The following is a 23,850-nucleotide window of genomic DNA, read 5'->3' as shown; positions in this document are numbered from 1 at the left end:
TTTAGACATAAATGGAAGATTTGAAATAGGCCTATAATTTGCCAGTACACTAGGATTTAGTTTTGGTTTCTTAATAAGAGGCTTGATAACCGCCAGCTTGAATGGTTTTGGGACGTGACCTAAAGATAACGACGAGTTAATGATATTGAGAAGCGGTTCTTCGGCTACAGGTAACAGCTCTTTTAGTAATTTAGTGGGTACAGGATCTAATAAACATGTTGTTGGTTTAGATACAGTGATAAGTTTATTTAGCTCTTCCTGTCCTATATTTGTAAAGCACTGCAGTTTATCTTTGGGTGCGATGGATGAAACTGAAGTGTTAGACGCTGTAGAATCTACATTCGCTATTGTATTTCTAATGTTATCTATTTTATCAGTGAAGAAATTCATAAAGTCATTACTATTTAACGTTGGTGGAATATTTGAATCAGGTGGCGTCTGGTAATTTGTTAATTTAGCCACTGTGCTAAATAAAAACCTTGGATTGTTTTGGTTATTTTCAATGAGTTTGTGGATATGCTCTGCCCTAGCAGTTTTTAGAGCCTGTCTATACCTGGACATACTGTTTTTCCATGCAATTTTAAAAACTTCCAAGTTAGTTTTTCTCCATTTGCGTTCAAGACTACGAGTTACTTTCTTGAGAGAGTGAGTATTACTGTTATACCATGGCACAGTACGTTTTTCTCTAACCTTTTTCAATTTGATGGGGGCAACAGCTTCTAATGTATTAGAGAAAATAGTGCCCATGTTGTCAGTAATTTCGTCTAATTCATGTGTATTTTTGGGTACAAATAGCAGTTGAGATAGATCAGGCAGGTTATTTGCGAATCTGTCTTTGGTGGCTGGAACAATAGTTCTGCCCAGACGGTAACGCTGAGACATATAGTTAATATCAGTTATACGCAGCATGCACGATACAAGGAAATGGTCTGTAATATCATCACATTGGGGTACAATATCTATAGCAGTAAGATCGATTCCATGCGATATAATTAGATCTAGTGTATGATTAAAACGATGAGTGGGCCCGGTGACATTTTGCTTGACTCCAAAGGAGTTTATTAGGTCAGTAAACGCAAGTCCTAATGTATCATTTGCATTATCAACGTGAATATTAAAATCTCCCATGATTAGCGCCTTATCAACTGTAACTAGAAGGTCTGAGAGGAAATCTGCAAATTATTTTAGGAATTCTGTATACGGCCCTGGTGGTCTATACACAGTAGCCAGAGCAAGAGATACATTAGACTTCTTTTGCATGTCTGACAGTGTAACATTAAGCAGAAGTATTTCAAAAGAGTTAAACCTGTATCCTGTTTTCTGGGTAACATTGAGAATATCACTATATATTGTTGCAACACCTCCTCCACGACCAGTCTGACGGGGCTCATGCTTATAACAGTAGTTTGGTGGAGTAGACTCATTTAGACCAAAATAATCATTTGGTTTTAGCCAGGTTTCAGTCAAGCAGAGTACATCAAAACTATTTTCTGTGATCATTTCATTTACAATAACTGCTTTGGGTGTGAGTGATCTAATATTTATGAGCCCAAACTTTAAAAATTGTTTTTGTTCATTTACTTTACATTTTTCTGGTTTAATTACGATAAGATTTTTTCTAGATCCTACATTATATTTTGACCTCACTATTCGGGGAACAGACACAGTCTTAATAGTTTTTACAGCACAAGTACTTTTATCATTTAAGCGGGTGGAACAAAACTCATCATAATAGTTATTAGAGAATTGTCTTACTAGTCACATGGAGCGAAGTGTCCTGGAGATGTTGTCAGAGAGCAGCTCCGCTCCGATTCTGCTGGGGTGTAATCCATCAGCGCGAAACAGCCTAGGACGCTCCCAGAAAAGATTCCAGTTATTAACAAATAGCAGTTTCTGTTCTTTACACCATGACAACAGCCATTCATTTAAAGCAAAAAGTCTACTGAACCTTTCGTGTCCTCGTCGATACGTGGGCAGTGGTCCTGACACGACGATCGTCGCCGCGGGCGTCGTGCTGCGAACCGTCTCGATCAGGCTGCTGAAGTCCCTCTTCAGCGTCTCCGTCTGCCGCAGCGTGGTGTCGTTAACCCCGGCGTGAAGCACGACCGCTCTGGGGCTCTCGTCGACCTTCAGGATCGCGGGTATCTGCGCAGAAACATCGAGAACACGAGCACCAGGCAAACAATGAGTGTGCACTTTACCTTCGGCTAACGTAGCACTTACGTGTCGGACGATGAAGTCTCCGATGATCACAGCGTCGCGTCCTGTCTCGCGGAGGGGAGCGAAGCGGTTCCGGATGGAGATGTCGAAGGCAGGAGGGGGAGAAGTCGTCGCCCGGGACCCGGCTCGCGTCCTCCGCTGTGGATGCACCCAGGGTCCGTGGTGTCCCGGCGTCGCAGTGAAGGACATCTGGGAAGATCGCGTCCTGGGTGCACCGGGCCCGTGCAGAGAAACACACGGAGTAGACGTGGTGGGACTGTTAGCAGATCGCTGTATACTTACCCCGGACTTGTGAGCGTCAGCCCGGGATGATTCCAGCGCGGTTAATAAGCAGACGTGAAAGGCATTGGGACTTTTATCATCATGATTTAATTGTATATTGGGATATAAATTTTACTATTATTGCATATATATTGCGGTGTGATTTATCAATGTAAACCGTCATAATAATTGTATTTACATTTGATAGTACTTTAACAGTAGCTTCCTCCTGCCGCATACAGCCAATTAAGAAGACAGTAAAACGTCATGGGCGGCACTATGGAGGTGCTATCAGGTGCTAGACCAAAGCACCCAAATAAGGGCCATTGCAAGGGGTCTACAAGGCCTTGTGCAAAGTTGAGGCACACGATGATCATTTACCGATGTCCGTGGTCACCGAGATCCGGATGTCGGGAAGATTATCACATTCAAAAATAACATTTGTTATCTTAATTACTTATCTGCTGTTTAACCCTCTGAGGTCTAAGGGTATTTTCGGGGCCTGGAGAAGTTTTGTTATTCCCTGACATTTGTGCTTTTTTCAGGTGCTTATAAACATCTAAATGGCGAAAGTATAATATCACTGTAATAAGCACAAACTGGGCTACAATAATATGTGAGCAGCATGTACAGTAGGTGGCCACCCAAAACGCTCCTTCTACCGCCGAACGTACCGCCGCCGCAGCGTCTGTAAAGTGCATTTGCAGCTTTTGAACGCTGAGTGGCGCTTTAACCACAATTTATCAAACAAGCGCATCAAAGCACATTTTTGCAAATACACGTCAGTTTTGCCTCACTGATGAGTTACTTTTGACGGCTTCAGTCAGGGAAAATTAAAGAAAGCACTATAGTTAAAATATTCAATATTTTATATTCACAGATGAAAGTATTTATGAAGTTATGTGCGTTTCTTACAACGAATTCAAGCAGGATAAATGTCAAGCATGTGCCTGATCCTGTGCTTATGTTTTCTCTAAGCTACATTGTATTAAACCATATTTTAGATTTGGCATTTAAAAGGTGTGCAGTACTATTTATATTATATGAATTATTTGTTATATTATTCAAAAGAAATTGTGGTTTACTTTGCATCGGGGCATTAAAAGACTTATACCACTCGGTTGGAAAGCCATCTGTACCTGGCGCTTTATTAACTTTTAATCTGAAAATACTTTCCCTATTTCTTCCTTTGTGATCTCTGACTTTAGGGCTTTATTTGTACTTCCCCTATTGAAGGTAAGTCAAGTGATTCTAAAAATGAATTTATTTCCAGTGAGCTGGTTGTATTTGGTTTCCTCATATAAATTTTTATTGTAATTTTCAAAAATATTGTGAATATCTTACTATATATTTTTTTGGTTTTGGGATCGCTAATTTCATATATTGTTCTCTCAGCCTGTTGCTTCCTTATCCTCCATGCCAGCAACAGAGCCTTAGGACCATTTTCATAATATCTCTGCCTAACAAATTTGACTTTTTTCTCTAATTCTTTGTAATAAGTTTGTAGGAGGAAAGGAAGAGGACAAAGGGATCGCCCGGACTGCTGACGTATTTATTAACTGAAAATAACTTAAGTTCACAAACACCAAATGGTGACTTTTACTGTGACACGTTCGCACAACACTTCCGGTTTACTCGTTCCGGTTTCCGTTTCTGCTTCCCGTCAGCAGTCCGTCTCTCTCTCGACTGCTTCCGTCTCTCCTGGCGTTTTATACTCTCTCCGCGCCAATTACTGAAACAAGAAACAGGTGTTGATAGTTTTTGCCCAAACCACTCACTTACCGCTCGTCTCCTGATTCTTTCTCCCGCTGCAGACTTCCCTAAACCACGCCCCCCCTGCCACATACCCCCACCGCCCGTCTCAGGCCGGTGAGCCATCCGGCCTGCAGCCCCCGCCCCCCATTTCTGGAGAGGAAGTCGGCCACCGCCATCTGAACACCCGGCCTGTGGATCACCTTGAACTTAAAAGGCTGAAGAGCAAGATACCAACGAGTGATCCGCACGTTGGTATCCTTCATGCGGTGGAGCCACTGCAGCGGAGCGTGGTCCGAACAGAGGGTGAACTCCCGTCCCAGGAGATAATAGCGGAGGGTGAGGACGGCCCATCCGATGGCAAGGCACTCTTTCTCTATGGTGCTGTACTTAGCCTCTCTCTTCGAGAGCTTCCGGCTAATGTACAGCACCGGCCGTTCCTCCCCCTCTATCTCCTGGGACAGGACTGCCCCCAGCCCCGTCCGACGCGTCTGTCTGCAACAGAAAAGGGAGAGAAAAACCAGGAGAGTGTAACAACGGTCCGCCACACAGAGCAGCCTTGACCTGGGTAAAGGCCTGCTGACACGGCTCCGTCCACTGGACCGTATCTGGCACCTCCTTTTTAGTAAGGTCAGTCAAAGGGCTGGTGAGGTCCGAATAATTAGGAATAAACCGTCTATAATATCCCGCCAGCCCCAAGAACTGCCTTACCTCCTTTTTGGTCTTGGGATGTGGGCAGGTCGCAATAGCCGCTGTCTTATCAATTTGGGGACGCACCTGTCTATGCCCCAAGTGGAAGCCCAGATACTTTACTTCCACACGCCCAATCGCACACTTCTTTGGGTTGGCCGTGAGCCCCGCTCCCCTCAGCGACCTCAGGACAGCCCTCAGATGCTGCATATGCCGCTGCCAATCATTACTAAATATAACGATATCATCCAGGTAGGCAGCCGCATATGCAGCATGGGGCCGCAGAATCTTATCCATGAGGCGCTGAAAGGTAGCTGGTGCCCGAACAACCCAAATGGAAGGGTAACAAACTGGTGTAATCCAAACGGCGTTGTGAAAGTTGTCTTTTCTTTGGATAATGGAGACAAGGGGATCTGCCAATAACCCTTTGTTAAGTCCAATGTCGAATAAAAACGAACCGTGCCTAGCCGATCAAGCAACTCGTCAACCCGCGGCATTGGCGTTGGATACGCATCGAATTTCGACACAGCATTCACCTTGCGGTAATCCACACAGAACCGGACTGAGCCTTCCGTTTTCGGAACTAAAACTATCGGGCTCGCCCAGTTACTAATTGATTCTTCTATTACCCCCATGTCAAGCATAGCGCCTAATTCATCCTGAACAACTTTTTCTTGTGCTCAGGTAAGCGATATGGCCAGCTGCGAACTACCACGCCCGGCTCAGTCTCGATATGGTGCTGAATCAGGTTAGTACGGCCCGGTAGGGGCGAGAAGACGTCGGCAAACTCTTCCTGTAATTTCGTTAAATCAGTGAGTGGGGACGGCGAGAGGTGATCTCCACCTGGAGCCAGGTCGAGGGATTGTGGTTTGATATTCGCCTCTGGTCCGAGATCATCCTCCCCCGAATCACCGTTGCCAACATTTCTGATTCCGTCTCATTCCATTTTTTTAGGAGGTTGAGGTGGTAGATCTGACAGGACCCGTTCCTATCGGACCGTATTACCTCATAATCGAGATCTCCGACTTGTCGTGCGACCTCAAACGGTCCCTGCCACTTAGCCATTAACTTAGAGCTCGACGTTGGGAGAAATACAAGTACTTTCTCTCCCGGTGCAAATTTGCGTAATCTAGTTCCCCTGTTATACAGCTGGCTCTGGGAGTCCTGGGCTTGTAAAAAATTCTCCATTGATAGCCGCCCCAACGTGTGGAGTTTTGTTCTCAAGTCCAGCACAGACTGAATTTCGTTTTTGCCCTGAGATGATCCCTCCTCCCAAGTTTCTCTCAGTACATCCAGGACCCCTCGGGGCTGGCGTCCATAGAGAAGCTCAAAGGGGGAAAACCCCGTGGAGGCTTGTGGGACCTCTCGCACAGCGAATAACAAGGGCTCTAGCCACCTATCCCAATATTTGGCATCGTCATGAACGAACTTACGGATCATGGATTTAAGTGTGCGATTAAACCGTTCGACCAGGCCGTCGGTTTGTGGGTGATAGACGCTAGTTCGAATCGATTTAATGCCCAACAATCTGTACAGCTCGCGTAGCGTACGTGACATAAACGCCGTGCCCTGATCGGTGAGGATTTCTTTTGGAACCCCCACCCGGGAGATAAGACGAAACAGGGCATCCACAACACTTTTATCGGAAATGTTGCGGAGGACCACTGCTTCAGGATATCGTGTTGCATAATCAACTATGAATAATGCAAAGCGATGTCCTCGTGCCGATCGCTCTAATGGCCCGATGAGGTCCATACCAATTCTCTCGAAGGGGACCTGCATTAAGGGAAGAGGGCACAAAGGCTCTTTTGGGGCGCCCGGTGGGTTCACTAACTGACATTCCGGACAAGACGCGCACCACCTGCGCACGTTGTCATGAATGCCCGGCCAAAAGAAACGGATCATGAGGCGATTCAGTGTTGCTGCCTGTCCCAAATGGCCCGCCATAGGATTAGAATGAGCCGCATGGAAAAGCATTTCCCTGCGGCTCTTCGGAATTAACAATTGGGTTGTATTCACTTTTGTCCGAGCGTCTTGGGTCACTCAATACAACCGGTCTTTTAAAATGGCAAAATACGGATAGGTGAGGGGGAGGGCAGGTTGGAGAGGCTGGCCATCGATGGAGCGGACCTGTTGAAATGCATGTTTTAATGTCTCATCCTGAGACTGCTCCAGAGGAAAGTCATCATGCTCCGAGAGAATCAGTCTCCCGATTTCGTTCGGTTCCTCAGCGGTCCTGGCTCAGTTTCTCCCACCTGTACCCGCGCGGTCTCCTTCCGTGCCTTATTTCCCCAAGAGGCATCCGCACATAACGATCCCAATAAAACCGTAAACGCGGGCCAATTCGTTCCCAAAATTATCGGATGCCGGACTTGAGGACCGACCAGGAGAGGCGCTTCCAAGCCATCGTCCAGGCCCAGCAGGAGGACCGCGAGAGGTTCCGGAGCTGGATCGATCGGGAGGTTCACACCGAGGCCTCCGGGCCGCCCGCCGTGCCCATGCACCTGCCGTTGCACAAGATGGGGCCCCAGGACGATCCGGAGGCGTTCCTACACTATGCTTTTGTCCCCGGAATTGAATAATTGGGACAACCGGATACTCCACCATATCCCCGTGTACGCACCGCACCTTAACCACGCGGCTTGTATCCAATGCCCCCGGTTGAATCAGGCTTTGATGGATTGAGGTTTGGTTACATCCTGAATCCACCAAGGCCGGATATGTACCCCCTTGATACTCAGAGGTATTTGGTACTCGCCAGCCTGACCGGGGGTGACCTGTGGGACATCCGGGACCCAGATCAACGCCAACCGGCCAGCCCAGACCTACGGGAGTGGATTGGAGAATTGGCGCGGAGAGAGCGGAGAAACGGAAGCACTGTCCCCTCCGGCAGCCATAACGCCCGCCCTCCTGGGCGGGGCCCTTGGATTCACGAAGTGCCCGGGGCAGGACACGAGGAGGGCCGGGTGGACGGGACCTAGGGAGAGGGACAGGGCGAGAGAGAGAAGGGGGAAAGAGAGAGGGAGAGAGAGAGTTAGAGGGCAGGGGTTCGCCGACCCCTGGGCACGCCACCATGTGGTCCTCCGCCAGATGGATGGCCGAGTCCAGCGACGTCCACTTGCGGCAGGAGTCCCGGAGCTGTTGGGCCATCGCGAAGGGCCGACCGGCTTCGCCCAAGTCCAGGGACCGGAAGCGCTGACGATGTTGCTCGGGTGACCGGCCGACCTGCTGGATGATGGCCCTCTTCAGGTCGTCGAAAACCAGGGGGTTCGCCACCGGAAGTTGTTGCTCGGCCACCTGGGCTTCGCCAGAGAGCAGGGGGATGAGGGGCACCGGCCACTGCTCGCGGGGCCACCCGCACGCCTCCGCCGACTTCTGAAAGAGCTCCAGGAGGACGGGCTTTGCATGGCGGCGGCGGCCCTTCTTCCTTCCCAGGTTTCGGCACCAGTGTAATAAGTTCGTAGGAGGAAAGGAAGAGGACAAAGGGGTCGGCTGGACTGCTGACGCATTTATTAACTGAAAATAACTTAAAGTTCACAAACACCAAATGGTGACTTTTACTCTGACACGTTCGCACAACACTTCCGATTTACTCGTTCTGGTTTCCGTTTCCACTTCCCGTCAGCAGTCCGTCTCTCTCTCGACTCATTCTTTCTCTCCTAGCGTTTTATACTCTCTCCGCACCAATTACTGAAACAAGAAACAGGTGTTGATAGTTTTTGCCCAAACCACTCACTTACCGCTCGTCTCCTGATTCTCTCTCCTGCTGCAGACTTCGCTAAAACACGCCCCCCCCTGCCACATTCTTCCTCATATAATTTAGTTATTTCCTTTTTAACATTGTTTCTTTGATTTAATATATTTATGATTTCTTTCTTTAAACATGTTCTCTTTCTAAGTTTTTTAGATTTTCTTGCAAATCCACCAATCTTTTACATCTTTCCTTTTTTTATAAGAAGTGAGAGCTATGAGCTTTCCCCTAATCACTGATTTTAAAGCATCCCATAGGACACTCGGCAATTCTTCTCCATTATTGTTGTTATCCATAAAATCTGCCAGTTCTTCCGGGATGTATTCCTTACATGTATTATCATTCAAAATGCTTGTATTTAGTCGCCACAATCTGTCCTACTTTTTATTATATGTCAGGAGAAACAGGCTGGACTCAGTTGCGGATTTACACTGTGCTTTATTAAAGCAGATGAGACGGAGCAGATGAGTAAAGTTCCACAGTTTAGCTCGCAGGGTCGTTGAATGCCGGCACCCGAGTGAGGGAATGAGAAGTCGAAGCAGATGAGTCAAAGCAGATGAGTAACATTTCACAGTTTAGTTCCGAGACCGGAGGAATGACAGCTGGAAGCTTCTAGGAGCTCTGCGTTCGTGAGAACAGGATAGAAAGAAAACAGCTAAAGACACTGGGGCCTGAAGACAAGACACGACAAGGTGAGTACACAGACCAGCTAGTAGATCGGAGTTATTGATACGAGTAACAACAGTCTGACAAGGGACAGAGAAACACAGGGAATTATAAAGGGAACAAATTAAAAGCACATTGAGATCAGGTGGCAAACAATTAAGGTTAACAATAGAGAAACAGGGAGGGCGGGGGGGGGGGGGGGGACTCAAATCAAACAGACGCGGTGAGCTGTCAAACCATGGCCCAATGAATCTGGGTGCCAGCTTACGAGAAAGTGCCCGGAGAGGCAGATCCTTGGTAGAAAGCCAAACTCGCTGACCACACACATAGGCAGGAGGAGAGGACTGGTGACGATCGGCTGCAGTCTTGGTTCGGCCAGAGGTTTGGACCAAAATCCTCCTGACTCTCTCCCAGGTGCGATGGCAGTGCTGGACAAAAGCCAGGGTGGATGGAACCACTGCATCGGGTTCCTGTGACGGGAACAGAGGTGGGTTATAACCAACAGCACACTCAAAACTCACTCGCGTTTTGAGTCATTTTCTCCTGATAACCCCGAAAAGACCTTAAATTACACTTTCAGTTTAAATCGTACAGATAAGAGCAATACATCAATCGAATCTCTAAAGGGTCTACTTTTTTTTGGATACAGACATAATAACAACAAAACTTTGTGCACTTATAAAATAAAGATAACAAACAAGGTGCACTGTCTGCAGCCTTTGTCTGCGCTGATCTTCTTTTACAAACACGTCATTAAAATGAACTGTAACTCCGTGAATACTCAACGAAAATACATGAGAGAGATATCTATAGAAAGCTTGACATGTCTACTTTCAAACTAAACAGGTGCCGCCGAAAACAGATATTCTGTGATAAAGTAATCCATATGAAAACAACGCGATGTCTGTTTTTCAAGTCTCCCTTCATTATATCTAATGTGACCATAGCCGAACGCGCTATTCAGATTCATACTAAAGCGCGCGGCTTGAATACGCCCATAACAGAAGAAAAAGCAGCCAGACTGTTAAAGTTTTTTTATTTTACTGTTTGCTTCGCGATGAGAGGAATAAGACATAAATCACCCCAAAAAGATGTGATGTGGTTGAGGATTTGAGAAATGGATTTCCTCAGAAAAAAAAGAATGAAGCACTTTATTCAGCAGAGATCATAAACATGAGTAAGTCTCTTTTTATTGATTTATATACTTGTACTAGTTTATACATAACGTGTAAACCTTTTACTAGTTAGACTTTTTCCTAATACTTTTTCCAAACTATAATTCCTGACTAAATGTATAATCAAGTGAAACATTATGAAGTTTCAATAACAATATACAATACTATACCATTCAAAAGCTTGACGTAAATAATATAAATGTAACAAATAGATAACTGTAACAAATGTAAAAACAATGCTTTTCTTTCAATTTATTCCCCCTAAAAATCCAGAAAAATATTCTCAGCTCTTTTCAACATTAATAATTATGATGATAATAATAATAAAAATAAATGTTTTTTGTAGAAAATAAGATTGTTAAAAGGATTTCTGAAGGATTGTGTGACTGGAGTATTGATGCCAAACAATTAGTTTGAAAGTCAGCTTTGATTAATAAACTGTTTAATTCATTAGTTCATTATGCAGCTCATTATGCAGGCCATTGTCTTCTCAGGTGTAAATCACAATGATATGTATGATAGTTGACGCCTACTCGCATACGACTTTTACCAACAAAAAGTGTCTTAGAAAATTTAAATCAATATATTGTTTTCTGTGATTGAGTAAACAAGATGATTTTCACATAATTTAGAAAGAAAAATTCTAGGCTACAAGCTCCAGTTCTCAAAAATCCCGGGAAACATTGTTCTTTATGTGTTTTATGGCCTTATTCAAGTGTTTTAACATTTTTAGTTTTTCACTAACCACGCATAATATTTTTTTTCTCAAAAACACAATCATGTACATACATTCATTTCACATATTATTACAGCCCAGTTTGTGCTGATTACAGTGAGATTAGACTTTACCCATTTAGATATTTATAAGAAACTGAAAAAAGCACAAATGTCAGGGCATGACAAAACTTCTCCCGGCCCTAAAAATACCCTTAGACTCCAGAGGGTTAAACTCATGTGCGAAAGGGTTAATGTGTGTGGAGAGAGATGTTGTTTGCTCTCTTTGAAGTTTTATTGTTTTAATGCATGGTTTTCTGTTTTGTGCGGGTTCCTGAGTATTTGCTGGCAATTCAGGAGTGTCCAAATGTCCAAAATGAGGAGGGTCTGGCTGCAGACATGCTCTTAAAATGATTTATTCCATCCATCCATCTTCTACCTCTTATCCGGGGCCGGGTCGCGGGGGCAGCAGTCTAAGCAGAGAACCCCAGACTTCCCTCTCCCTAGACACTTCCTCCAGCTCTTCTGGGGGGACACCGAGGCGTTTCCAGGCCAGCCGGGAGACATAGTCTCTCCAGCGTGTCCTAGGTCTCCCCCGGGGTCTCCTCCCAGTGGGATGTGCCCGGAACACCTTCCCGGGAAGGCGTCCAGGAGGCATCCGGAACAGATGCCCGAGCCACCTCAGCTGACCCCTCTCGATGTGGAGGAGCAGCGGCTCTACTCTGAGCTCCTCCCGGGTGACTGAGCTTCTCACCCTATCTCTAAGGGATCGCCCAGCCACCCTGCGGAGAAAGCACATTTCGGCCGCCTGTATCCGGGATCTTGTCCTTTCGGTCATGACCCAAAGCTCATGACCATAGGTGAGAGTAGGAACGTAGATTGACCGGTAAATCGAGAGCTTCGCCTTGCGGCTCAGCTCTTTCTTCACCACGACAGACCGGTACATCAACCGCATTACTGCAGAAGCTGCACCGATCCGTCTGTCAATCTCCCGTTCCATCCTTCCCTCACTCGTGAACAAGACCCCAAGATACATAAACTCCTCCACTTGAGGCAGGAACTCTCCACCAACCTGAAGAGGGCAAGCCACCCTTTTCCGACTGAGGACCATGGCCTCGGATTTGGAGGTGCTGATTCTCATCCCAGCCGCTTCACACTCGGCTGCAAACCGTCCCAGTGCATGCTGAAGGTCCTGGCCTGATGAGGCCAACACAACAACATCATCCGCAAAGAGCAGAGACGAAATCGTGTTGTCACCAAACCTGACCCCCTCCGGCCCCTGGCTGCGCCTAGAAATTCTGTCCATAAAAATCATGAACAGAACCGGCGACAAAGGGCAGCCCTGCCGGAGTCCAACACGCACCGGGAACAAGTCTGACTTACAGCTGGCAATACGAACCAAGCTCCTGCTCCGTTCGTACAGGGACCGGATAGCCCTTAGCAAAGGGCCCCGGACCCCATACTCCCGGAGAACCCTCCACAGGCCGCCGCGAGGGACACAGTCGAATGCCTTCTCCAAATCCACAAAGCACATGTGGACTGGTTGGGCATACTCCCATGAACCCTCCAGCACCCTGTAGAGGGTATAGAGCTGGTCCAGTGTTCCACGGCCTGGACGAAAACCACACTGTTCCTCCTGAATCCGAGGTTCTACTATCGGCCGGATTCTCCTCTCCAGTACCCTGGCATAGACTTTCCCAGGGAGGCTGAGAAGTGTGATCCCCCTGTAGTCCGCTTGGCCTGCCGGTACCTGTCAGCTGCCTCTGGAGTCCCACAAGCCAACCAGGCCCGATAGGACTCCTTCTTCAGCTTGACGGCATCCCTTACTTCCGGTGTCCACCACCGGGTTCGGGGATTGCCGCCTCGACAGGCACCGGAAACCTTACGGCCACAGCTCCGAGCGGCCGCTTCGACAATGGAGGTGGAGAACATGGTCCACTCGGACTCAATATCTCCAGCCTCCCTCGGGATCCGGTCGAAGCTCTGCCGGAGGTGGGAGTTGAAGATCTCTCTGACAGGAGACTCGGCCAAACGTTCCCAGCAGACCCTCACAGTACGTTTGGGTCTGCCGAGTCTGTCCAGCTTCCTCCCCCGCCATCGGATCCAACTCACCACCAGGTGGTGATCGGTTGACAGTTCCGCCCCTCTCTTCACCCGAGTGTCCAAGACATACGGCCGGAGGTCGGATGAAACGACCACAAAGTCGATCATCGACCTACGGCCTAGGGTGTCCTGGTGCCACGTGTACTGATGGACACCCTTATGCTTGAACATGGTGTTCGTTATGGACAAGCTGTAACTAGCACAGAAGTCCAATAACTGAACACCGCTCGGGTTCAGATCAGGGGGGCCGTTCCTCCCAATCACGCCCCTCCCGGTGTCACTGTCGTTGCCCACGTGGGCGTTGAAGTCCCCCAGTAAAACGACGGAGTCCCCAGTCGGAGCACTTTCCAGCACCCCTCCCAGAGACTCCAAGAAGGCTGGGTACTCTGCATTGCCGTTCGGCCCGTAGGCACAAACGACAGTGAGAGACCTATCCCCGACCCGAAGGCGCAGGGAAGCGACCCTCTCGTTCACCGGGGTAAACTCCAACACATGGCAGCTGAGCTGGGGGGCTATAAGCAAACCCACACCAGCCCGCCGCCTCTCACCATGGGCAACTCCAGAGTGGTGAAGAGTCCATTCTCTCTCGAGGAGTGTGGTACCAGAGCCCAAGCTGTGCGTAGAGGTGAGTCCGACTATCGCTAGTCGGAACCTCTCTACCTCACGCACAATCTCGGGCTCCTTCCCCGCCAGTGAGGTGACGTTCCACGTCCCTAGAGCTAGTTTCCGTGTCCAGGGATCGGGCTGTCGAGGCCCCCGCCTTCGACTGCCACCCGATTGTCTAAGCACCGGCCCCTTACGGTCCTTCCTGTAGGTGGTGAGCCCACGGGAAGGCGGCCCCACGTCGCTCCTTCGGGCTGAGCCCGGCCGGACCCCGTGGGGGGAGGCCCGGCCACCAGGCGCTCGCATACGAGCCCCAACCCCGGGCCTGGCTCCAGGGTGGGGCCCCGGCTGCGCCATACCGGGCGACGTCACGGTCCTTTGATTTATTCTTCTCATAAGGGGTTTTGAACCATTTATTGATTTATTGATTCATTAATTTAAAGACTGCAAGGGACGTCACTTGTGGAAGTGCAGGTGTCTGAGAATTCAGGTGCTTGTCTGGAGCCAGACCCTTCTCATTTTGGACCCTTAGCTCCTGAATTGCCATTGATTTATTTCTCAATTTGATAACATGACATGCTGAACAACATTAAACATTTAAAATGAATATAAAACATAGATAAATACTGTATATACTCCTAAACCAGGTCTTTGTTTACAATGATGTTTTTGATATAATATTTTTTCAAATAGTAGGAGTGCTATTGAAGTACTACTTTCCAAAGATATTTTCCAAGACGAGGACATAAGGACTACAGTTAACTGCAACTCGAGAAATTCGTCAAGATGAAGGAAACAACATTCGAAGCTGCCATCTCATACCAGTCCAGTTTTGGGGCGTTAAAAAATAAAAGTATCTCCTTAATGTGGACCAATCACTGTCACGGGTTACTCTATAAAGAATTTTGTATTTGTATTGCTTCTGATTATAAAAGCTTTCATGAAATAGACATTTTGACAAAAAAAATCTTTCTTTGGCACACTCCTCATTGAATTATTTTACAGTTTGTTTTATAACAACTCGATTAGCAAATGTTTCTATTTATTTCCTATAATAACACAATGGCATGACAAAAGCAAAGCACCTCTGATGCTGAATTTTATTTACGCAGATCCAAAGTTTAAGAACATCTTCAGGAATTTCATTCAGAAAATGCACATCTGATATGTGGAATGAGACAAAAACCCACAGAAACAATTCAATGCAACTGCTTGATATTTATTGAGTTCTACTTGCACATTAGTAAAGAAATTAGGGAGAATTAGTTAAAGGAGCAATTGACCAAAAAATGAAAAATTGATTACAAACTTGCAACCTTTCACTTCACAAGACATTAATTGATGGACTGGAGTCGTGTGGACTATTGTGATGTCTTCATGATCAGCTGTTTGAGCTTTCATTCTGATGGCACCCATTCACTGCAGAGGATCTCCATCAATAAGCAAATCATGTAAAGTTATATTTCTTCAGATCTGTTCTGATGAAGAACTAATCTTTATCTTGGATCGACTGAGGGTAAGCGATGTTTCAAAATTGTAATTTTTTGGTCAACTATTCCTTTAATGCAAGACAATAAGACATTCACAATTTTACATGAAACTTAAATGTTGGTGTGTATTTCTTCACACACACATAAGGCTTTTTAATGTGACAGGGGTTGTCATTCCAGTTACTCGAGGCTATAGCAGGAAGGGAAAAAATCTATTATTGTTACAGTATAAGTATTCTGATAAAATGTAATGCTTGTTAAGGTAATACAGCCAATTCTATTCCTTTACCATTTCATAAACATTAGGTGAAGTTAAAATACAGTTCTACATTCGGCTGGTTATTGGAATTGAGGCTACTAAGGATTTCCAAGATAAAACAAAGATATAAATAGTGATGATATTTCATAAACATTTAAAACACTCACGTTGATAGTTCATCATAAGACAGTGCTCGTTTCTATTGCTATTGTCAGGTTGTGAAGGAGCCCATATCTCTTGGTCCAGTTTTGATCCATCACTCCAGAGCCATGTTCCCTCCTGTGAACAGAACACCATAAAGGACACTCCGTTTCCATCACACACCTACATGGCATTATTTGATATTCATAAATATAAAAAAACATGTTCACACCAACCATTTGGATCACAAGTTCATGATGTTAACGCATTAAAAACATGTTTGTGTTTCTCTATAGAAACCAGTAGACCTACCATGCCAAACATATCAGCTGTATCCTAATCTTACTTTTTATTCTATGACATAACTCAAAAACAACTACAATATACAAAATAAAAAGAATGGCTATTGACAAGTACGCTAAACAAATGTAAAACAAACATACTGAAACAGCGTCATAGCCTCCTATCCAGGACTCAGTTGTCTCTTGAGTTTGATATTTAATCATGATCTGTACGAAGATGTACTCCTCATAACTGTGTACAGAGGCCAGGTTCCCATCGTAGCCCAAACACTGTTTCTAAAGAGAGTAGGACATAAAAACTATTGTTAACTAACTGAAAATTTCAAGACTTAGAAATGAAGGAATCCCTATGATAAGATGGCATCTCATACCTCTGCATCAATCCAGGAACGCGGAAAGTTAAAAAAGCGGAAGCATCTACCTTTATATGCAGACCATCCACTTTCACAGGTTTCTGTAAGAAAGATAGGTGAGTATTATTGCTGCCTTAAACCTTTAGTATTTTCATTAAACTGAGATCAGATTGATATTGTATGTATACGCACCTTGTCTGACCAGGGTACAGGTCCCTGTTTAAAATGTGTAAATAGCACAAAGAAATAAACAGAACAAAGATACAAATTAAACAATGTTTAAGTTTGTAATTGTCCAGTTACAGAGACCATATAATCAAATGTAAAATAGCATTGCGTAGTCTTCACTGTATAAATAAAAAAGAGTTTAGTTCTTGTTAAAATGACAAAGTAATTTAGTGAAGCGCAGTGAGAGATTTTCTCTCATTAGATTTCTTGGATTAAAATAAGGACATCGACAGCAGCTGCTAAACTAGGTGCAGTCACTTTAAGAGACAATCCATCTGATTTCTTTCTCAACTGTTTACATTCACTTAAGAGGTAACCGACCGCCAAGACAGGTACAACATAATATTTTATGCATTTGTCCGTTCAAGAGCAAGAAGAGGCAAAACTCAATTTGGTGTTGAAGGGCTTAGACGTGGCTCTCTGTGTGCACAGAACACAGCGCACTGATGCTGAATTAAGCTTTTCATCTCTTTTTGTGTTTGTATGTTTATGTTTTTGTTCACTCAGGTGCAGATGGAGAACTCAGTTCAGTGTTTGAGCTCTGTCCACTTATATATATATAAGCATTTCAAATGATCCACTGACTCAAGCCACACTTTTATGAAACCGTAAAGTGTAAAGTTTTGAACGGCTGAAAAACCTCACCCTCTATGAAGTTAGTCACGTCCAAGTACTCTGTAGCTCTCTGCAGAACAACAAATGCTTGACTCTTCAAAACCAGATCATGACTCCCCTATTTTTATTTGGTTCATACACAGAGGAGACTGCTGTCTGATTGGTTCCTGTCTCCAAAACCCACAACAAATCCTTATCTTAAACCTAATCCCACACAGGAAAACCAGGAGAGTTATGATAAGAAATGAGATTTCAACACTACACATTACATAACCTAAAATCAATACAAACATTACTTGACTTGGTTATTTTATAACATTGTGTTAATAATGACTCTCTAGTGTTGTGGATTTTGTCAAATTTGACATTTCATTTGGTCACTGTCACTATGTTTATAGGCATTATTCACAGCTATAGCAAGAATGGAAAGGGGTTTTGTCTGTAATTCTACATTGAGATCAGAAGAGAGATGAAGAACATACATCACGTGGGGAGTACATATTCACGTTGTGCTGTGGGGCTCCTTGAGCTCATCAAAACTATTCATTAGTTCTTCAAATGTTCATTTCCGTTACCTAATAGATTGGTGAGTTTTATTCTGTCGAAGGCAAAAAACTGAAATTCAGGATTCTATTTATATTCTATATCTTGGAATTTTCTTATGCCTCTGTAATAACTGGACAACATACATACATACTGATAGAAAATAGTGATTGAGAAAAACATTTTCACTTTGCTGTCCACAATGAATGCCAAGACAGTGCAAAACTATATACAAACATACATATAGAATAATTGACAGAGAGCCGTTGAATTATTATAAAAATAATTATATATGAAAAAATATAAATTTAGACTATGTATATCTAAATACGTGAGTATAGAGTAGGAATATAGAATGTGAAAAATAGATAACACACACCTGGTCACAAATTCGACACACCTGTCACATACTCACACACACAGCTGTTCCCCTTTGTCACGGACAATATATTCTCCACTCTCACACCACTCTGTCTGGCTGGATTAATGTTAATTGTGATTTGTAAGTGTTCATGTATACTGGTGTCTGCATTTTGGCTGCGTCTGCTCTTGTCTCGGTGATTTGTTTCTGTTTTGTTTTTGGCCTTGTTGGCCTTTTTGTTCTCATTAAAAGATAATTTCCCTGCATTTGCACCCAGACCCTGTTTCCTTCACGGTTCCGTCTCTACCGCGCCGTGACCATATCCTCCTCATACTTAATCATTAGTAATACCTAAAATCAGAGGAAATTATAGGTGACTGACCCTGATGTAGAACCTAACACTGATTGTGAGCCTAAACTTCACAAAAGCTATAAACTGTTTCTTCATATCTGATTGGTTAATCACTGTGTGGTTCCAGGGTCAACAAAGTTCTGCCGGAAGCTTCAGCATAGGCAACTGCTTCAAACATTCAGACAGGTTTTTTTTATATCAATGTTCAAGGTTCATTTGCAAACTTGACTCATCTAGTTAGTTTTAACAATGCATCATGCTCAAACATGAGCAATGTTGAATCACTGTCTACATGACCCAGTTTATCACGCTTATATTGAAATCCTCCTACTTTTTTCTTTGAAAAATTCGGTTACACTTTATTTTACGGTTATATCTATTAGTTGCTAATTAGCATGTATATTACTAGAATATTAGCCATGTATTAGTGCTAATTAAGCACATATTAATGCCTAATTCTACATCCCCTAATCCTACCCTAATCCTACTAATTATCAGAAAATTAAGAGTTTATTGAGAGAAAAGCCATAGCTATTAGTAATAAGCAACTAATAGATGTAACCGTAAAATAAAGTGTTAACAAAAATGTATATGATAGTTTTATGCAGTTTATGCAGTTATTGATTTATTTATACTACATTTTTCAAGGCACACTGCTCCCCGGGTACCACAGGAAAAAATATAAATATAAATATAAAGTAGATTTAAGACAGATTAATTTCTTTATTTTATGTGCAAAATTCACAGTTTATCCACAAGCAAAACTGGCTTAAATCTCCTTTGTATTTCTATTTTTCTTGCTGAATTTAACTCTCATCCCTGAGGCTTATGAATAACAACAACAAATGCAGTTGTTTGATACATTATTATTACATGAATATCATGATTAATCAAATATATTTGAGCCTTTTTCCTAAGTATATAATCTCATACTATGATGTAACTCCCAACCCTACCTAGTACAGTTCTCTTACGAGAGTTCTCTCGTACTGTGTCTTAGCTAAGACGCTACAGGAAAAATCTCTTTTCACGAAACACTGAAGCAAAAAATTATCCTTAATTTTGAATTATTGTAAAGCGCATTTGCAGCAGCACACAGCCGTAGGCGAGACGGCTCGCTCGCTCATTGGCTGCTCTGCGGCAACTGCACAAGCCTATCGAGCGCAGGCTGATGCAACATCAGACCAATGAGGGCGCTCGCGCCCTCCATGCCACTTCCCGCCGAAACGGGTGTGGCCTAGCCCTATAAAGGGAGCTCGAAAAGGCTGACTCACCTGATTTTTCATCTCTTCAGCAAAGCTCACGCATCGCTGGATCACGAGAGGAAGCAAGCGCCGCCCATAGCATCTCAGCGGGACGAGCCATTCCTGAAGCCGCTGGCCTACGCCGCCTTCCACTGCCGTTCCTGCTGCGCGTTCCGGCGCCTATATCCTTTTTTGTATCCTCGTGTGTGTTCGCCCTGCGACACACACTTGTAAAAGAGCTGCGTCTTTTTAAAGATGCCCTCGTGCGGCTTGTGCAGAGCCCCGCTCAGCGAAGGAGACCGTCACGTCATCTGCGTCTCCTGCCTGGGTGAGGATCATGCAGCGCTCGCGCTCGCTGACGGCGGCTGCCCTCACTGCGAGCTACTGCCGATGGTGACTCTGAGGACTCGCCTGGCATTCTTCTCCGAGCCTGCATTCCCCGCTGCGACGCAGCGCCGTAAAAAGCGCCACTCCCAGCGAATTCCGGAATCGTCTCCAGCTCTTCCGAGCTCGCCGGTTCTCCCTGCTTCACCGGCCTCCCCTGCATCGCTTCCCGATGGTCAGCGCCCGCTGTCTGCTGCCGCGTCTTCCGAGGAAGTAGAACTCAGGGCCGCGTCGGGGGAAGAGGACACGTGCTCTCTGCTAGCTTCGGGCAGTGAGGGTTGGGCGAGCTCCGGGGATCTTGCGCCTTCTGCTCAGAAGCCCAGCAGACGGGCTGATATCGAGAAGGAGCTGATGCGAGTGCTCACGCTGGCCGCGGCGAGCCTTGGCCTCGAGTGGTCTGCACCAGCGCCCCCCCTCTCGTTCCCGGCTGGATGGTAGCTTTCTTCCAGATGAGCGTACTTCTCCTAGCTCAAAGCCCGCCCCGTTTCTTCCTGAGTTTCATGAAGAAGTGGCGAAAGCTTGGAACGCTCCATACTCGGCGCGAACTCGTTCGTCTGTTTCGCCAGCATTTTCCACACTGGATGATGCTAAAAACAGAGGCTACCAGTCACTTCCGCCGGTGGAACAGGCTATAGCGACGCACATTTGCCCGCCCTCTGCTGGACGGCGGACGAAAGCGGCGTTGCCATCAAAAGCCTGCTGCATGACGTCATCTCTGCTCGCGCTGATCTTTTCTGCTGCTGGGCAGTCTGCGTTACACACCATGGCCATGCTGCAGATTTTCCAGGGTGATCTCCTCTGGTGACCTGAAGCTATCTGTCTCGCGGATTTGAGGAGTGCTTCGGATCTCTCTCTCCGCGCTACTAAGTCCGCTGCACAGGCCATGGGACGGGTTATGGCTTCCGCTACTGTGGCTGAGAGACATCTATGGCTGACGCTATCAGACATGGCAGAGTCTGAGCGCGCTGCGTTCCTCGACGCCCCACTGACTCCCGCTGGCATCTTCGGATCGTCTGTCAACCAGTTTGTTGAGAGATTCGTCGAGGACCAGAAAGCATCGCAAGCTTTCAAGCACTTCTTGCCGAAGCGCTCCGGTTCTTCAGCGAGTCATGCTAGACCGGCCCCGCAAAGCTCTCAGCCACGCCCCCCGCCTCCTGCTGCTTCATCGCAACAGCGTCAGCAACGTAGCTCGAGACCCCGTTCTCGCTCTACCAGCCGTCGCCCCGCGCCGTGGGAAGCACTGCAGAGGATTACGGTGAGGCCGGAAGCCCCGAAGTCATCCTAGCACTTCTAGGAAAGCGCCGGTATACGAGTTCCGCTGTGGCCGAGCTCTCACCCAAGCGCGCTGCTGTTTCAGTTCCAGGAATTGTGACTGTCTCAGCATTTTCTGCAACGCGCAAGCCTGCACAGTTGGCCGCTTGCCTGCACACAAAAGCCGTTATCATGGCTACCCAGATATTTCCCGAAAAGAGTGTAATTTCTGGTGTCCCGGCCACGGCCGATAGTGCTATAAATGTAGTGACGATGCCCACTGCTCAGTGCCCATCTCCGCATATAAGCACAGCCCTTCACACAGGGCTTGCGCCCATAAAATCGACTCAGATCGATCGCGCGCACTACATAGTAAACGTGCCCACTCCTACGTGCCCACAAACACTATGTCACTCACGGCGTGTGGTTTCTGTAAAAACAAAACCCGTGCACGTGCGCTCTGCCCAGGCAGACAGCGAGTCGAAAGCAGTAAATGTGCACGCTTACAGCCCACAGTTACTCACAGACAGCACGAGTCCCACAGGACCCGCTCAGCCCTCCCTCACTCGGTTAGGCACCGTGGCGGGGTCGAGGAAGAGTGATCTGCCCGCTGTGATCAGCGCGCTCCCCGCCTCAAACGTCACAGGCATAACGCCCATGTTACAGCACACCAAAGCGCCGCCGTTGCCCAGCCAACAGAGTGCGCTTCGCATCCAACCCTTAGCCATTCATGCAGATGCATGGTCAGCGCTTCCAGGGGTTTCGGATTGGGTGCTAGACATTATAAAGAGAGGCTACTCGCTACAGTTTTTTCGACGCCCTCCGCGCTGTTTAGCGCGCGTCGAAACTACGGTCAAAACAGAAGTAGCACACCTACTTCGGGCCGAAATATCAAAACTGTTGAGCAAAGGGGCTGCGGAGCCTGTATCTCAAGCTCAAAGCGGAGGGGGGCTGTACAGCAGATACTTTCTAGTGCCCAAGAAAAATGGGGGTCTCAGGCCCATACTGGATCTAAGACAGCTGAACAAGGCATTGGTGAAACGCAGTTTCAAAATGCTTACGACCAGGAAACTCCTCGCGCACATTCGCAGAGGAGACTGGTTCATGTCAAAGGATCTGAAGGACGCGTATTTTCAAATACAGATAGCGTCACGTCACAGGCGATACTTGAGATTCGCCTTCGAGGGCCAGACATACCAGTATACAGTCCTGCCGTTCGGCTTGTCCATGGCTCCTTGTACGTTTACGAGGTGCATGGACGCAGCGCTCGCTCCTCTCAGACTCAGAGGCATGCGAGTGCTGAACTATTTGGATGACTGGCTGATTCTGGCTCAATCACGATCAGAGCTCGTGGAACACGGGGCCATTTTACTCGATCACCTCGAGAAACTCTGTCTCAGTGTCAACTGGACGAAGAGTTCGCTGAACCCCAGTCAGACGATACTGTTTTTGGGTATAGCTCTGGACTCACGCTCCATGATGGCGCGGCTGTCGCCACAGCGCGCGTTGGGCATTCAGCGCGCAGCGAGCTCTCTCCGCTGCGGCGCGACCTTCTCGCTCAGAGAATTTCAGAAGATGCTAGGTCTCATGGCCTCAGCATCTCCAGTTCTTCAGTTGGGCCTGCTCTGCATGCGCCCCTTGCAGTTCTGGCCGAAAGCGCGGGTACCGTGCGGAGCGTGGATATCCGGTCAGTTGCGTCTCAAGGTCAATCAGAGCTGTGTTACAGCCCTGAAACCCTGGACAGCGAACGACTGGTACCAATCAGGTGTAAGCCTGGGGACTTCCTCGAAAGTGAAAATGGTGTCAACAGACGCCTCCACTCCCCGAATCAAGGGCCGCCACGTCTTAGTCCGTTCGGACAACATGTCTGTGGTGTCCTATATAAATTGCCAGGGCGGTCTCAGGTCCCGAAACCTCTGCAGGTTGGCAGAACGCCTCCTGGTTTGGGCTCAGCGCAACTTGCGCTCGCTGAGAGCAGTTCATGTGCCTAGGCTACAGAATCTGGGTCCGGACAGACTGTCCAGAAACAACATTCCCACAAGCGAATGGTCTCTACACCCACAGACAGTCCAGCTGTTGTGGGAGAGATTTGGCAGGGCGGAAGTGGACCTCTTCGCGTCCCACGAAAACGCTCACTGCCCTGCGTTCTTTTCCAAGAACGAAAGTGCGCTGTCACAGAGGTGGCCGTGCTGCCCGCTCTATGCTTCCCCACCGTCTCCCTCCTTCCGCAGGTGATAGAACGGTTGAGGGAAACGAGATGCTCAGTGCTGCTTGTAGCACCACTTTGGAAGAACCAACCATGGTTTCCAGATTTTAATGCAGTTAGAAGACACTGCCCCGTGGCCAGTGCAGTTGAGGAGGGGACCTCCTCTCGCAGGCCAGGGGCTCGATT

The 23,850-nt window shown here is 46.6% G+C and overlaps 1 protein-coding gene and 1 long non-coding RNA gene across 2 annotated transcripts in view; both read right to left on the bottom strand.

The window, feature by feature from the left end:
* LOC132134918 (galactose-specific lectin nattectin-like) overlaps nt 1–23,850 on the bottom strand; it is a 154,697-nt gene that overhangs the window by 77,908 nt on the left and 52,939 nt on the right. The window lies entirely within an intron of this gene.
* LOC132136405 (uncharacterized) lies at nt 16,351–16,804 on the bottom strand. Its single transcript, XR_009431323.1, has 3 exons — nt 16,673–16,804; nt 16,499–16,581; nt 16,351–16,403 (listed from the first exon to the last, which is right to left on the bottom strand). It is a non-coding gene; the product is annotated as an uncharacterized LOC132136405 (long non-coding RNA).

The sequence above is a fragment of the Carassius carassius genome, chromosome 1 (assembly GCF_963082965.1).
Source record: "Carassius carassius chromosome 1, fCarCar2.1, whole genome shotgun sequence".
Lineage (NCBI taxonomy): Eukaryota > Metazoa > Chordata > Actinopteri > Cypriniformes > Cyprinidae > Carassius > Carassius carassius.
The sequence above is the reverse complement of the archived record's forward strand: the minus strand, read 5'-3'. Positions and strand labels throughout refer to the sequence as shown.